This window comes from Camelus ferus, chromosome 3, assembly GCF_009834535.1.
Source record: "Camelus ferus isolate YT-003-E chromosome 3, BCGSAC_Cfer_1.0, whole genome shotgun sequence".
NCBI classification, from domain to species: domain Eukaryota; kingdom Metazoa; phylum Chordata; class Mammalia; order Artiodactyla; family Camelidae; genus Camelus; species Camelus ferus.
In genome coordinates, this window is record NC_045698.1 from 63,655,236 (window position 1) to 63,673,377 (window position 18,142).

The 18,142-nt window shown below is 36.5% G+C and overlaps 1 protein-coding gene and 1 non-coding gene across 8 annotated transcripts in view; both read right to left on the reverse strand.

Moving 5' to 3' along the window:
* KIAA0825 (KIAA0825 ortholog) overlaps positions 1-18,142 on the reverse strand; it is a 349,875-nt gene that overhangs the window by 76,566 nt on the left and 255,167 nt on the right. The window lies entirely within an intron of this gene.
* Positions 11,645-11,716, reverse strand: TRNAT-GGU. The gene has a single exon. It is a non-coding gene; the product is annotated as a tRNA-Thr (tRNA).

The window sequence follows — 18,142 nt, forward strand, 5'->3', positions numbered from 1 at the left end:
TCAACAGTCTGAAAGAATCCTAGTTATCCCCCTGGTGGAGGTGGTTGATTTGATAGAAGCACACAAAGGAGTTCAGCAAACAGGGGAGGGGGGGGGGGGTGGAATCTGCAAGATCATTTTAGACTGTGTTCTGTAAAAGAACATCTTAATATAATGAGCCTTTTTCAGTCTCCCTTGGCGGAACATCAGCCCTCTCAGATAACCTCACACAAAGCAAATACCATTCGTCTGAAGTTACATTTGCTCCTTGTTATCACAACTTATGCCACTTAATTCATTATTCAACGAATTCACTTTCTTGTTTATTAGATGCAAGGTAGCCGCTTATCCCTAAAGGCCATGTATGCAAAAGACTGCTTGTAATCCTGTCACTTCAAACCTCTCCAGGCTTTTACATTGCTTCAAGAATTAGGAGGAAAGAAGCAAACAATTTAGATTTATTCCTGATGATATTAAATCTGTACATGATGAAAGAAATGTGAACCTGAAGTTTGCTGATTTGGAGAATGGCTTCAGATGCCATCTTTACATGTAAAAGTACACTCACTCACTTCCCATAATAAACACCTAGAATTAGTCTTCCTACATTACAAAGGAATAAATTAAATGCATTTTTTTATACAGGTCACCTGCAAAAAAAAAGTAATATATCTCATCAGCTGCATTTCAAAGATGCAGGCCGGCTCAAACATGCACATGCTTAAAACAGATACTAATATACTTTAAAATCTGATAGCTTATCTGTCAAGGCTTTGGGGTACCATTCTTTAAGTATATTTAATGTTGGATTAAAAAATGCATTAAAAATGGTTTCTAAATTTTCCAATATGGGTTATTTAAGATTCTTTTTGGTTGTCAATAACAAAATGTGATAAATATATTGTGCATAATGTAAGATGTTATAACTATTTGAACTCTTCACACAACATAATATGGTCAGAGATATTTCAAGTTGATCTGGTAATCTTATGCTATTAAAATTATTAAAATGTAAATGAATTATTGAATTAAAGAACTTTCACTGCACTCCTAGCACAACTAATACTGTATAAAATTATCTGCGTAATTATACACAGTGTGTTTACATAAAACATTCAGGAAAGAGCTACATATCAGAGGCTGAGTGTAAAATATTTTAGGCTCTGTGCTGAAGTCTTCTAAATATGGAAATCTAAGTGGTTGTTTAGTATTGGTGCTTGATGTAACTGCAGACAGTTTTAAATTTCATGCTTTACTTATTTAAATGCTAAGTAACTCTAAACTTATTTTTTAAACTCTCAAATATATATATAAAATATATAAAATGTATCTAGACTGAATGTATTTTAAACCTCTGTGCATTATTCACAAGGTTAAGAGGCATTTATTTTCTTCAATTAATTCAAATTATGAGCTAACTATCTGAGATTCAACCTAATTTCATCAACAAAAGCCACAGAGAACATTTTAATGCAGCATAGTATATACAGATATACCTAGGACAAAAGACTCAACATCCCCAGAAAATAGGAACCATTTATAGGGAACCTTATTTTGTGAAGAGAGTTGTGACTAATCAAATAATATGTACAGAATTACCTGCAACTATTCTAAGGATGGAAATGCATTTGAAAACTCACATATCTAGTAACTGTGGATATTATTGTAATTACCGCCATTCTTCCAAAAGCATCAGTCATAGTAATATGGTGATGAACAAATTGATTCACCTGAATAATTAACCTTACCATAGCATAACTACCTTAGGTGCAGATTAATGCTTTCTATTCAGCTTAAGACATAAACCTACCAGAGAAATCACACTCATTAAATACATTGCAAAAATCAATTGTTTCCTGCCACTCTGAGAAATTAATATCAACAATAAAGTTGTACAGTATTTTTAAAGGCTTATGTTCATCTGTCTGTGCTGATTAAACAAAAACAGCAAAATAGAGCAAAATGAAATTAACAAAGAGTGCTAATAAAATACAACTTTTCTGTTGATATATTAGATATATGACTTTATTCATTATTGTACAACTCTTGGTTTTTTACATGTGGGAGATTTAAAAAGTCACCCAGTGATTTTTATAGTGCAACCGTATGCTAGATAAAGATATTTAAGCTGTCAGTATAAACTGCTTCTGTTTTCATTTTGCATTTAATTTCAATGCCAGACTCAAGGCATAAATTTTTCATCACCTGCAATGCTATGAATAAAAGATTAAAAAAAGAACTGAGAAGAAATTCTAACACATGCAGTGCATATAGCACATTGTGCAGACGCAGGATTCATAACTAGATGTTTAATTTCCATCTTTTTTTCTTTTACGTCCGGAACATTATTACCTGAGTTAATACATCATGGAGCTAATTTCCAGTATTTTAGCTTTGCAGAATTCAAGTTTACCTAGTTGGGGACAAATAGGCCATTCATTCCACTTGAAATCTGAAATACACGCCCGAAGATTTACATGCTACTCTGTTAGCACTGCAGGATTCTATTACTCTTGTATTTCTAGGAAGGGATATTTCAACATCATATATTTTTGTTTTATTCCATGAAATAGCATGTACATTAACCTTGCCTGAAAGTTCAAAGAACCAAGGATTACAGAAACAGTCCCACTTAATATCAGTTCCTCATTAAACTTGCTCCATGTTCCCAGCTGAAAGATATAATCAATCCCAAGAGGCAAAGTTATGAGTTCGGTGTTGAGGCATTTTTTATTTAGTACTTAAGACTGTTTTCCGTAGCACAATGCATCTTCATTGTCACTTTATTAGCCTCCAAAGGACACACAGACCAGAACAATTTCTAATTCCTGCCCATAGACTCTCAGTGAGCAAGAGATGCTCAAGAGCCCTTCCTAATCTCATCAGGAGGGCCTTGGGTTTATGAGCCTTGTCATTCTGAAACTTCACTTTCTCAGGGCAGTCAAGAGCCTGTGAGGACTCCAGGCCTGTCAGGACAGCAACAGTTAGTCCCTTGGATGTTAGTGGCATCTAATAATGTCTGGCTTATTGTCTTTGTCTCTAATTACTCATACCAATTTTTTTATGGCGATTGAATTTAAATTGAGGGAAAGCTTTGGAAGAAAAAGAAACCAAACCATGTTCTGATATATTTCTACCAATGTGGTATTCAATTAGCTCAGCTGATCAGCTGAGAGCACTAATAAGACCTAGATCATTGGTTCAATTCCAGGGTAGCCAGTTAGTTTTACTTTGTTCGATGGTCACAGATGGATACCTCATCTTATCCAGCTGTCCTAAGTCACCGGTCACCAGAATAACCACATGCGAGAGCATGAATGGATCAGTGCAAATCCATCCTTGTAACTAGGCTCTAGAGGGCAACAGTATCATCTTTTGCAATGATTGTACAAAAAGTAGTATCTTAATAATAAAAACTCTTTTTTTTTTTCTGCGTATTGTTTGTAACTGTAAAGCAAGCACTCTGGATCTCCAAAACATGTAATGGGCTTTAATTAACTAGACTTCATAACATCTCTATGATGTTGGCAAGTTTAACTAAGCTTACTTTACAGATGACAAAGCGTAAACTGAGGAGTTGAGTCACTTGTCTGAGGCCACAGAAAATGTCAGGGGCATCTCTCAGATTAGAATCCCTGTCTTTCTGTATCTCATTCCGTCATGGCTCCCGTGAGACTGCTCTGCCTCTATGGAAACAGCCTGAAGTCACAATAATACGTCAGTATACTATCACGTTATTTTTCATTATGCTGGAAGACACAAGCACAGTGAAAAGACGTGGTGAGGCAAAGATTACAACGTTATCTCCTTTTAAGTAGCATAAATGTATGGAAATTTGGATTTGTTGAGCAGATAAATTAGAGGGTGTCATGTATCACTTAGTCTATGCTACCTCATATTGCTATTAACCACTTTTTTTTTTTTTTGGCATGCTCTAACTTCCCAATTAGATAGTCAGCACAGAGACCAGCCCATGTCTTACATCTCTTCGAACTGGTAGTAGGTATTTAAAAATATTTATTCATGACAATAGCATTTGTTTGGAGGAGAATTTAAGGCTTCATATCCTATGGGGATGGTAAAATAGGGAAGGAAAGAAGCTTTATGATGGTGGGCAGGGCTGGATCTTTCCTACTGAGCATCTATCATTACAGCAATTCTAGCTTGATGTGTTATGTGCCGAAGCTTTATAAGAACACCTAGCACATATCCTGGATCCCAAGCATGAAAAGGATCTACAGAGATTACTCATTTAAGGAAAATTCTTGCCAAGAGTAGAATGCTTAAACAGCAGGGAGAAGAGACAACTTGATGCAGCTGTGGAAGGTGGAGGCTTCACTGTGCAATCCAACAGATTTCCGTCAGTTGGTAAATGGTGTTGTGAGAAAATGAGTTGCTCAGTATTACAGAAGAGAAAAACACATGATGGCAGGGGTTGGCTGGGGTGGACGACAGTAAACATTTTCCATTTTATAAAATGATTATCCATAAAGTGTTTTAAAGTCATGCGCCTTTCTCATGAGCGAAGTGATCTTTGGTTAAAACCGATTTACTAGAAAGTTTCAGAAATACGGCAATTTTGTGAGCTAAAGTCAGCCTGTAAAGATTCCCTCCTACCTTGGGTAACTGACTTGGATTTGAATCTCTTAGTAAAGGATCAGCTATTGGGGTTGCTTTGTAATGTGAGGAGCTGTTCTGGAAAGAGATCTGAAGATCTTTGTGATCCAAGAAGGAAATGGCAGACTCGGCAGCAAACTCAAGGTATAAAGTGCATACCCCCCAGACATGAACCAATCCAAGGTTTTCATTTCAATACAGTCACCTCCCTCCTGTTCATGTCTATCGTTGTGTCTCCGGGTATTGGAATCCTTTAGGAACAACCTTATGAGGTCAATGGGCTGGTCTTATCACTAATGCTGTGGTCAGGGATAATCACTTTTCCCCCTTATATACAAATATTCTGCACAAGAATATTAGAAAATGTAAATTCATTGCTCTCACTTGTCAAAGACTAGAAAAAATTAAAATTATTTAGTGCTTATTCTCAGGTGAAATACAGCATTCACTTTCATGCTACACAGATTTAGAGTATAATTACATAGTCAATATAGTTCAGTTTTTATCTTCTGAGTTTTAAAATAATATTAATGAATTAGAGCTTTATACTACATGAGCTTTGATGATAATTTGCCTTCTTTAACGTATGAGAAAATGTAGTAAGCACTACTATTTCAGGGATGGTTTCTTCCTACCACATTAGTGTTTATTAACCTAGGAGGCTTCCAGGGTCCATGAACCTCTTGAAAGTATATGTAAATTTGGGGGGAATATGCATATGTTGCATGTTTCTAGGCAGAGTTTTCAAAGGAGTTCTTGTTTCAAAAAAAGGTATGAGCCGCTACTGTACATCTTCAGCTTGTGTTTCTTTCTAAGGAAATAATATTCATCTCTGTAACAGTTAAAGATATCTATATGTATACATGTATAGCGTTCAATGTAATTGCTTTATGAATCAGCAAGATACTCAAAGAAGTTTAAAATGCTATAGTTTGTTTCTAACAAGAAAAAAGAAAGGAAAGGGACACACATGGCAACTAAGAAAATTCACGCTGATTATAATATTTCTATACGAAGCACTGGGAGAGATTAACTGGCAGTTAAAGAAACACCTTTCCTTGAAATATTGAGATATAAATAAATCTCTCTAAGAGACATTCAGTATAGTTCTTCCTAGGAAGTAGTGTGTTAGACTAGAAATCTTGGAGTCCTTTCCAGGTTTATGATCTCACTATGTGCTTTTAGGCAATGTACAATAACTATTTTTATTCATTGTCAATCAAACACATCACTTCAGATGCATGCTATGCTTAGCTAACCTGTCTTTTAAAAAGGAAACCTATTTTGAACCAAAATACCCTCATCACATACACAAACAGACACAGGGGATGAGATGAGAGAACTGAGTTCTGTTTAGATTTATGTCACTGACTCACTGAGTTCTCAAAAGCAAGTTAATCTTGCCCCAAACATTTGAGATGTTGTATTATTATTATTATTATTATTATTATTATTATTATTATTATTATTATTATTATTATTATTATTATTTTACAATGGCCTCAAAGACAAACAGTTGATTTGAGATTCTTAGCCCCTATCTCAAGTTTTATGTGAACAAGATTCCTTGGGAAGGGCCCTGCAAATCTGTAGTGTAACAAGCGATCCAGGAGACTCACGATCATGCAAGTTCAAAAATTCTGGAAGGATGTGATATTCTTAGTCCTCTAAGATTTTTGGATTTTGGCTACTTGGTATGTGCTTCCCTTCCTCTGAAGATCGTCAACATAATATATAACTCCCTGAAGTCAATTTCACCTAGAGGCTGGGAGATTAATTTCCAATCATAAAATGAATTGTTGGTGAGTATGCAACACAGCATTTGAGGAGTTAATTCAAAATCCTATTGTTGAGAAATGTAGAATGGGAACATGAGCATGGTATTAAAAATAACAGCTTTATCACCCTTTAAAAATCCGTACTGATTTCCAAGGGCATTGATAAGCACAGGGTAAGCACATTTTTTCAGTCATGCACTTGGGGAACCATTAATTTAAAATGTTCCTCTGGACAACTGGTTCTATTAGGATGTCACAAAAAAAAAAACTTCTAATTCAAAAGAGGAAGGGGAAAGTATTGGTGGAAAATTGTAAAAGGTTTATGTTTTTTTTTTATTAAAAAAATTGAGAGCCAGGACATCTTATGTTTCTATCAAGTCCGTTAACTTGAACTTTTTTCCCCCAACCTGAAAGTGTGGATGAAATCTTACACTTAGCTCCATGCAGGCAACTGACAATAAAACGATGCAGTTATACTTGACCACTTGGAGAACAGATCTATGACCAAAAACACTGTTAACAGTGGACATTTTCACCTTGGGTATGAGGCCCAGTAACATCATAGTATATTATAAGTAATGTAAGCTTCTATATGAAGGACTAAATATAAATATAGGAGTAAATGCAAGGATAATGATACATCTATTGACCAATACCAGGTTCCCAAGCAACAGTTAGTGATTTCAGGTTTAGATCACTGAAAAGTGACTGCAACTAATCTTGATTACTTTGACAAAACAATGTCAAAAATTTGAGAGGCAACCTAATAGTGAGAAGATACCTTTCTTAGGCTTCTAAAAGGTAACGCCCAGACATACTGATTCACTCCTAGATTTGTCTTTACACTGGAAGTGCTACAGAGTGAATGGTTGTTTCTGCCTAACACTGGGCGACTTCACTGTAAATAGAAGGCCAGTGTGGCCATTTTGGTGCAATCTTTCCCCACTCGGTTGGTAGCGCCCTGCTGGCTGGTGTGTAACATAGTGTGTTGATTCCATTATTATTTAAAGTGAAATGCTGAATTATTAATGTAAATTCAACTGCCCCTTTTTCTGTAAAGTAAGCAGATTTACTTTTCTTATTTGGTCGACCCTAGGGAGTAACTTTTAACTTTCCTTATGTAGTTAAGTGATTTTCATTTCAGGTATATGTGAACATTTTTAAAAAAGAATTCCTGCAGATACAGAATTGATATTTGGAATTTTTCTTTTTAGTTTTATATGCCAACTTATTTAAATTATTAAGATAGAACTAGCTTTTGATCTCAGACCATCATTTTATAATCATTTTATCCATAACAGAAGGTTGGCTGTACTGTATCTTCACAATTATTTTGTTATGCTCCAAATTCAAGATTCATACTTTTAGGACTCTGAAGTGCTCATCTTCTCAATTAATTATTTGTAAGCCTCTAGGCTTATTAGTAGAGTGAATTTTAGAATGCCCCAGTAAGAATGTAACAGCACACAGGAAACACACAGTGTATTTTCTAACACTGCTGTTAACCAACCACCCAAGTTTCAGGGTGACTGCAATGCTTTCCAGCGCTATCCATGGTGATCTTTAGCAGTATTCCCACGTAGGGTGTACTAGCAAACTAGTAACTTATTGTTTTAGACCAATGAATGTATGACTTTTTTTAAGTTTCTGTCATACAATAAACTATTTTTAAACACATTTTTTGGGGGTAGTTCATTTATTTCAATGACTCCTAAATCTTGGGAAAGGTTAAGAATAAAGTTTTGTGTCAGCTTCATTTTTAATAGTTTCCTGGTGCCTTTCTTCTATGGTAATCTAATTTATATTATCTTTTAAATCTATCATATAAATATATTACTATGCTTAATTATTCTAAGTAGTAGCATGACTATTATTTTTATATTTATAATTATTCATTCATTTCAAGTCACTCAGCATGCTGTTAATGGGCCATGCAGTTAGATATACTAATTTGTTCTCAAGACTCATAAAGTTCAATATAAAGTATTTTGAAGTTTATAAAAAATTTTTTTGTGCATTACATGCTTGTCCGCAGACATAAAGCTCAAAGATTTTCTTTCTTTCATAATATACTATAATATGGTTACAAGTGCATTGAAATTCATCTTGTTAGAATGGTAGTAATATATCCCACCAGGACTACTGTTCCTAGTAGCAATTTAAAATAATTATTGTGAGACTTGATGCTAGACATCAGGTTTGCAATAGAATTACAATGAGGGAAGTGTATTAGAGACAAAACATTGCTGGAAGAAAACTTCATAATGGCGCAATTTGGAACTAAGCCTCAATTTTACAGTAATAGATTCTCTTTATGATGGCACAAAGGAGTGAATGCACTTAGCAAATTTAAATCTATTATTAGTCACACTTTGTGGATTGCAGTGCAAAAAGGAGAAAAGAAATTAGCTTTTTAAGTATGTTCTTATATAAAACAGGTTCTAGTGAGAACAGTCTTATATCAGATCTCCTTGTTACACTTCAGAAGCACAGTCAGTCTTTATAACAGCAGGGAGTTGTCCAGGTTTAAAAGTCTTTCCAAAATCGTTCTGAAGGTCTCTGATTTCAAATTATACATTTCTGAAGTCAGGGTACATTCAACATCAGTACATTTCTTATTTACAGAAATACAGTATAAAACAAGCAAGACAGTTAATTTGGTCTTTGCTGCTCCCCACAACCTCTCTCCTTGAATGAAGATGTGTTTGTAGTTCATATTGGTACTATACCTGCCTTTAATGCGATTTCAGTTAGAGTAAGAGAACTCAGTGGTGTTAAGTCGGTATGATTTGGCACTCATCTATGTAAAGAGAGTCTCAGTAGGCAGTTTTGCAAAGGAAACCAACGGGAAGAATTCAGTAGGTATTTTTAGTATAAAATCAAAACACTAAAAATCCAAGCTCCCATTTTCAAGTTAAGTAAAATGTTACAGTTTTGTTTTAATTATGATCCATTTTTCCTATTTCATCTTAAAATAATACTAAGTAGAAAGTCTGACAATAGCACAATTTAGTTTTAAAGTAACACGTAACATTTCCATCATGTTACTGACTGGGTACATAGGAATTCCGCTGCAATCCTTAAGTAGTACGAAATAAAATTCTTATCTGAGATGTTTCACGTAAGTATTTATCTGTGGAAAAGAGTGGAATCATCCAGCTGAACTGGGGAAACCAGCCATACAAATTCACGTTCATAGACTGATGGGAGAGGAAAGCGAGGACAAAAAAAGAATGGCCACCCTTAAAACAAAGTTGTACACAGCTGAAACAGAGCAGATAGAAATAAAAGTAAATAGTTCAAAGAGATTACTTTAAAAAGGCATTTTCTTATAGATTATCCACATCTACTGCCCATATTAACACTTAATATTGCTTTTCTGTAATTTTGTTTTGCTCTGTAGCTGTCTATAGCTGCCTTTGCTTAATAATTCGAGTGCACTTTTATCCTGGTGGGCTCCAGTTAGTAGTTTGTACATAGGCTCACATCTGCCAACATTTGACTAATCTCTAAAATATATTCTCTTGTTGCTTCACTTCAAAGACATCACCCTCCCCCGGTATTCCTCCTACTGTTTAGTCTTCAGTATGTGGTGTATACCTCAGCATTGCGTCGTCTTTCCCACTGCATATTGGGCAGCCTCATCCATTCCCATGGCTTCAGCGAGCATTTACATGCTGATGACTCAAATCTAGCCCCTTCCTGAGCTCCAGACCCATATTATATCCTTCTACCTACTGAGTATCCATCTACCCTCAGACATTCCATAGGCCTCTCAGACACAGGATGCCCCAAACTGAATTAGGAATCTACGCTCTCCCTGAACCCAAATATATTCTTTTCCAGGTGTTACTCATCTCAGTGAAGCACCTACTCAGTTGCCCAAGCCAGAACCTGTGTATCATCCTGGAAACGTCTCTAGTCCCGCTTCCATGTCCAACCAATCTCCAAGTTCAGGTACTTTTACCTCCTACTTAACAAACTTGTTTATTTCCCTCTCTTCCCATTGCCACTGGCCTAAGTCAGGCCACCATCATTTCTCTGTGGAATTATTCTACCAGTCTCCCAACTGGTTTTATCTCACCCTGACACAATCCATTCTCCATGTTACAGAAGGACAATCCTATCAAAACTGATAAAGAAAATAACTGATAAATATGATTACATAATTTAAAAAAATCTCCTCAGGAAAATATACTCAAATAAAATTAAAGATAAATCATAAACTTGGAAAAATATTTGCAATATATATAGCAAAGAGTTGATGTTGCTCATCAGTAAAAACCTCATAAATCAATATGTAAAAGAAATATGAGCAAAGGACATAAACAGTCATTTTTGCATAATAATAAATGGGATTTAAGAATCTGAAAAGATGTTAATCTTACTCATTGTAAAGGGAATGCAAATAAAAATCTGGTATCATTTTATACCTGTAAGATTAAGAAAAATTTTAAAGTTTGAGCATGTGGGAAAAATAAGCCCTATCATATACTATCAATGGGTATGTAAATTAGATAAATAAACAAGGGTACTTATTGTACCAATTTTTACAATAAGTAAAATGGAAGATAATATAAATATTCATCAATTGAATTTTGGTTAAATAATTTATGGAAACCCACATGGTGGAATATTAGACTGTTGTGAAAAAGAACAAGGTGGATCTTAAGGAGGTCATATGGATAAATCTCCATGTTATATTTTCAAGAAGAAAAAGTAAGATGTAGAATAGTTTGTACAGTGTGCTCTTATTCGTGTAGAAAAGGATAGATATACATATGTGTGTATATACATAGGTAGAAATTCTCTGAAAAACTGCAGAAGAAATGTTAACAATGATTGTCTTTGGGGAGCTCTTTTATGCTGTGACATGTGCTACTTTTCCAATAATTAAAAACAGCTAGTTATAAACATTGCAAACACTAATGCCATTCTCACCTTCCAAAAGTATCATGGCTTCTAATTACTGTTAGGAGAACATTCAAGTTCTTTAAGAAAGCTTATGAGACATTTCAGACTGGGCCTCGGCCTCCTAGTGACCCTTTCTCTCACCACTTCCCTCTTCAAACCCTACCTCTAGTCACAAGGAACATCTTCAGTTCCTCAAATGCACTTGGAACAATTTCTTTTACACTGCTCACATCTTCTTGTCTAATTACTTATGCTGTGGAACTCAATTTGAAAGTCTCTTTGCCCAGGAAAGATTTTCTGATCATCCTATTCTTTTTTTTTTTTTAAACAAATTTTATTTATTTATTTTCCCTCAGTGGAGGAACTGGGAATTGAACCCAGGACTTCACGCATACCAAGCACACACTCTACCACTGAGCTATACCTCCCACCTTCATATTCTTTTTTATAGCACTTATCACACTTACTGTTTAACAGTATGTCTTTCCTACCACTATTCACATGCTCCAGGAGGACAGGGACCATTCCTCCCTTGCTCATAATTATAACTGCAGCGCTTAACTTAATGCTCTGTCTTTGAATAACTGGATATAGATGAACAGAAAGAATTAAGAGAGATTTGATTGACTGATTGTAAAGTGGCTACAATTTGCTCATTCTTTAGTAGTGATTTTGGAAGTAAACGAGAAGGTAAAGAATAAGCTGAAAGTGGGTAGTTTGAGTTGCAAAAACACAAAACTGCTCAGAATAATTACAAGTATATAAATAGCGTTGAAGGAACATTTAAAAACTGATCAAGGGATTTTGGAAAAAAAGGCACTGAATTTGGGAATAAACAGAGTGGAAAGGGATGAATAAGGGTAGATTTCTTGATGAATGTGGGGTTTTAACTTGATCTTTAATAAAGTAAGATTGATGGAAATGAAGATGAAGGCTTTCTAAGTGAGGGCAAGAATTTAAGCAATAGAACAGGGAGGCTGTGGAGATGCAGTTCCCCTAAAAAAGTTGCTTTGTTTCTGTTCAAAGGGAGACTTTGCCTGCTGTATTCCCTGCAGCCTTATGACAACTCCCTCTCAGACCTGGTCTAGAGTTTCTGTGCCCTGCGGACGTGGGCTCTGTGAGGCAGACAGCTTCCCAGGGCCCCTCTGCCCCCTCGGGGTGGAAACACTGGTGCTGAGCTATACACGGTGCCCAAACCTGTCCAACCGTCAGGATAATTTTGTTGAGTTCTAGTCCACTAGGTGCTTCAGAAATCTTGAAAGAAACACAAAAAGCATGGCCATTTAATACATGTGTGTTCAGCGAATGAACAGATGACCTTCTGTGGCTTTTTCTACATCAAAGTTAACGTTCCAGATGGGCAATCAAAGAAGTCTTTCAAATTGTCCGTTCCTTCCCCAATATCATTTCTTCCTGATTTGTCAAGCCTTAGAAACAGGGTTCTGTGCCTTATGTAAATCGCAAATACCCTTTATTTGCATTTATATCAATTTCTGAACTTTTGCTTATACTAGTTTCTCTAATTAGAAAGGGTTCTGCTTCTTCAACTGGTATGTCATTCGTAAGCACATGTCTCCAACTTAGAAACTCTCTAGAACTCTCTGCATTTTATGCTGGTTGCGTACTTGTTTTCCATTCCCTTAGATCTGCACCATTTATATGACGTGATTCTTTACATAGACACACACACTCACAAACACATGTATATTTTATTCTATAGGTCGAGCCATATGAAATTGCCAATATAGAAAAATTCTGATCTATAAAAATGACAATTTCATGTAGTTCAACATAACTATAAACTCTTTGAAGGCAGGTTACCATGTCATAAAGTTCTGGGAGGTTTGGGGTACAATTCTATGCAGACAGTAGGTCAGAGGTTCTCAAAGTGAAGTCTGTGGACCCCTTTGGGTCCCTGAGATCCTTTTAGGGGTTCATGAAACCAACCAATTTTCATAATGATACTAAAATATTATTTGCACTACCCCCCCCTTTTTTTTTTTTTTTACTGTGTTGACATTTGTATTGGTGGTGCAATGTGGCTACCTTTGCACTAATCAACGCTGTGGCACCAAACTCTTCTAGAGCTCAATGTATTCTTCGTGACCACGCACCTGTATTTTTGAAAGCCACACTGATTTAGGGATGCCCTTAATGAGGTAGTAAAAAATAACCCATTTTATTGACTCTGGACCCTTGAGTATACATCGTTTTACATCTGGTGTGGATGAAACGGGAAGGACACATAAAGTACTTGTACTACATACCAGAGCACAGTGGTTGCCTGGAGGAAAAGCACTTGTGTGATTGAGTTCTAGGCTGAACTAGCCACTTTTGTCCTGGAATATCATTTTTACTTCAAAGAACAGTTGACAGGTATCTGGTAGATATTTTCTCAAAAATGAACAATGAGAGACACTCAAAGAATGCAATTGACAGTATTTGTTGCCAATAATATACTTCAAACATTCGAGCAACATCAGAATTCTGGAAAAGTTGTATCTGCCACCATAAACTTGACAGTTCCCTAATATTTAAAGATTTTTCTGATGAGATCAGAGATGATATTAATCATAATTTTATGATATTGTATAATGAAATGTATCAACATTTGAAGCTCTGCATAACTCAGGGAGCCAATATTTTTCAAATGAACAAGACCTGAAGTTACTAGAAGTTACATAGTGCAAGATAGACGGTTTCAGATTCCACATGTCAACTAACTTATAAGAAGCCACACTTGTTGAGTTTTGGTGTCATATTAAAAAAAATCCACACTTATCTGAAGTCATAGTCAAAAGATTCCTACAATCTGTAGGGGACCAGATTTTTCCCCTATACTTCATCCAAAGCAACATACCAAAACAGATTCACTCAGAAGGAGATATGATAATCCAGCTGTTAATATGTAATTGGTTTAGTGTTATTTTCAAGTGAACTAAGAAATACTTTTAAAACATCTCAGTTTTCATTTCTGATATGGTAAATATTAATAGAAATAATCCACAGAAATGAAAGCTCTGGGGGCCTTCAATAATGTTTATGAATGTGAAATGGTCCTGAGACCCCAAATTTGACAGCACTTACAGCAGGTGCTCAATAAATGTCTGGTGAGTTAGTGAATCAATGAAGTGATACAAAGAAAATAAGCAAGAATATAAGCCTAGATGTGTGATTGGGGTCAGCTTTTGGGGGCTGCCTCAAGCACTTGGCTGGTACCATACTCGTCACCATACTGAGAAGTGAATGAGGATTAAATCCTGCTCAGTGTCAGAAAGAAAGGAGGTGTTCCATGGGCCGATTGACTGAAACTCAGTGTTAAATGGAAGCAGGAATAACGATTCTTTAAAAATTCTAAATAAAAGGACTCACAGAGTAAAGACCCCCCCCTCACCTTGCATTGGTTCCAAATATCATGCAAAATTTTTAGGAACAACTCCAGGATTTCCTTTAAGTTGCCTGAGGAAATGTGAGTTCGGAATACTTCTACACGGTATGTTTCCAGGGAGGGTCACCAAACACACAACACTGGAAAGAAGCCAGCCTGCTAGCATTGACGCAACTCCTTTAGGTGGGATGGGTGTGGGGAGTGGATGGCAGTGGAATACTCAAGCATCTCTGGGGCGACCACAAGGAGAGGGAGCAGGAGCGACTCTTCAAAGGACCACTGAGTTACACCGTCCAAAGCACATGGCAAAACTGCTGACTGCTGAGAACCAACAGCAGCCAACGGACTGGTCTGCTGTGCCACAAACAGAAACAGGGCGACTCTTTTGAGCAAAGGCATTGGGCCAAATGAGACTGAGCGGCAAAGAGCAGCTGCAGCCCAAATCAAAGGAGAATCTTTATGATGCATTCTATGAGAGAAGGATTGTCAGTTGTGCTTTGCCTATCTGTTCAGCCACAACTGCCCAGCTATACATCAGGAGCCCTATTTTGAAAAATAAAGAGGTACCCTGAGGAAGAAATGGAGAACACAATTGCTCACTAAGCATCTTTTTTTTTTTTTTTGAGAGTTGCCATCACACTTTATTTATGCCTTTTATGGTTATACCTGTGCAAATTTGATTCTTCCATCTCTAGCGTAAACTTACTGATGGTTACTCACTCACCTCTCAAAGCCCATAGCATAGAGCTAGATACATAGCAGGTGCCCAATAAAATCTGCTGAATAAATGAAGTCCAAAATTAGCAAAATGGCTTCATTAGTATTGCAAAACTGTCAAAACACCTGCTGTTATATTCTCATTCATCTATTTGTACATCCAATAAATATTTATTGTGCCTCTATCACATGCAAGGTAATACGATGATGGTTATGTTAAGGTGAAGTAGACATGAATATTTCACTCAAAGACTCCAGAGTTAATAATCTTCACTTTTTGCTTTTTTTCTTTTTGACCACATCCTGATCCATCAACATCACTATGTTTATGGAAAACGAAGAGAGGGAAAAAGCAGGATCAAATTCACAAAAGATACATGCAAGGAGAAGAAAATGTTAGGCTTACTTTGCCATAACTCCAAGGATGAAGAGGATGTTTCCCATAAAAATAGGTGTTATACATGTGCCAGAAAGACACGGTGTACCCATTCATTGGGCCAATTTGAGTCCATAGCTTGAAGAAACATGGATTTTCTCAGTTGAGAAAAATCTTCCTTTGGTTACAGGAACTCACAATTTCCATGTACCACTCAGGAATGTAAAGAACAATTTTTATGTATGACTGAAGCATTCTGCTGTATATCAGAAACTGACAAAACATTGTAAACTGACTATACTTCAATTTTAAAAAGTGGTTAAATTATTTTTAAAAAAAAAAACAATTTGTAGGTGGTGAGATTAGCTAACATTGGCATATTTAACAGAACAGGGTCGTGGAATTTCCTTTTTAGGGATTTTTTTTTTAATATAAGGTTGATTGTCAATATGAGACAATGGAACTATCTTTCTCACCCTTAGAGATTGATGGATGACTCTTCAGGACCCTTTCAGTCACATGAATGCCAATGAAAAAGAACGTAAGGGGGTTTGTGAGCAATACGTCAGTATAATCAGTTTTACTACAAAGCTAAAAGATAATTTACTGATGTTGTCACAATCACCTGAATTTACATTTATTCTCTCATTTCAACAAAAACACTGAGTACACATTTTTCCAGGCACTTGGGCTAGTGACTGTCACTACGTGAAGAGGCAAGATACTTGTCCTCACGGAGCTTACAGAACAGGGAGTGCCATATAAGGGGTTCCAGCATTAGATGATATGTATAATGGTTTTTTTGTTTGCTAGAGCCAGAAAGCCCAATTCAAACCAACCTAAGGAGAAATTCATTGGCTAAGATAACAGAACAGCAATAGAACCTCAAAGAATAACAGGGGACCATTCTCTTGATTTCAGATTAGCTTCCTTTGGATTGGCTCCATTTTCAGATAATTCCCCCCTTGCAGAAGAAGGGAGTGCACAGGTTACCTCCTTTCACATACAATTGAAGAGAGATCAAAGCCCTAGAGTGTAGAATTATCGGCCCCGATTAGGCTGGTATGGATCATATGCCCCTTTCCAAACCAACCACAGAGGCTAGAGGATCAAATGCCCAGACTGGCTCAGCCTCTAGCTCACTCACCTCTACCTGAGGCACATATGTATAGAGGGCAGGGTACTGTCATCTCAAAAAGGAGGAGAGTGATGCTAGATAGCTAAAATACCAAATGTCCATACTCAGGAATACACATGCTTGAAAGTAAATTTTCAAGAAATAATCTTTGAAGGGGGAGAGGGGGAAAGGACAAATTAGGGGTATGGGATTAACAGATACAAACTACTATATATGAAATAGATAAGCAACAAGGATTTACTAAAAGCACAGGGAATTATACCCATTATCTTGTAATAATCTATAATGGAATATAATTGGCAAAAATACTGAATCACTACACTGTGTACCTGAAACTAACACAACATTTAACACAATATTGTAAAGCAATTTTACGTCAGTTAAAAAAAAGAGAGAAAGAAATAGTCCTTGAGCACATTGTGGAGGTGATGTACTAGCCTAAACATTTTTTCAACATTAAAAAGATGTTGACAAAAAGCTTATAATCTAGAAAGGAGGATAAGGAAGATACACAGGTAAAACACAAAGAACTCCTCCTCTGCACTATGGAGAGTTGCTGGAGTAGAGTTCATTTCCCATAGCAGGAATCAGGAGAGCCCCCAGGAGGAGATGGTCTTTGAAATGGATCTCATAGGAAGGGTGTGATCTACCTACTTGCCCTAATCCAATCTCATCATAACCTGAAGTGATGTAGTTACTCCTTCCTTTGGAATGACCTTTAAATATCCTATATTATCTTGTTCTAAAAACTGTATCTTCAAGAAATGGCAAACTTCCCCAATAGGGGTTACTGGCAGAAAGAGGATGATTACTGTGAATAATGGTGCCTACCTTAAACTCAAGGCCGAGCCTACAGTTGGTATTCAAAGAATCTTGGTTGAATGAATGGATGCATGAGTATCTGAATGGACAAATACTATGGCAACATGATATTGGGTAATAGATGAGATACCTGGGGTCACGCAATGTCAGTTTAAAAGATATCCCTAAACCTTGTCTATGACAAGTTGTTTCTCTACAGGTTCCTATGGCGCCACCTTGCTCCCTCAGGTAGCCCTCTGAGGCTTGTCAGTGGCATCATTTACACAGCTCACATTGTGTGTAATGACATCCAACCTGGCATCCACCACACCTTCAGTCTTTCAGCATAAAACAAAGTGCAGCTTCCCCCACAGAGCATCCTGATTAAACAAATTAACTACGGTGCTGCCTGCAAATACACACACTAGAGTGCA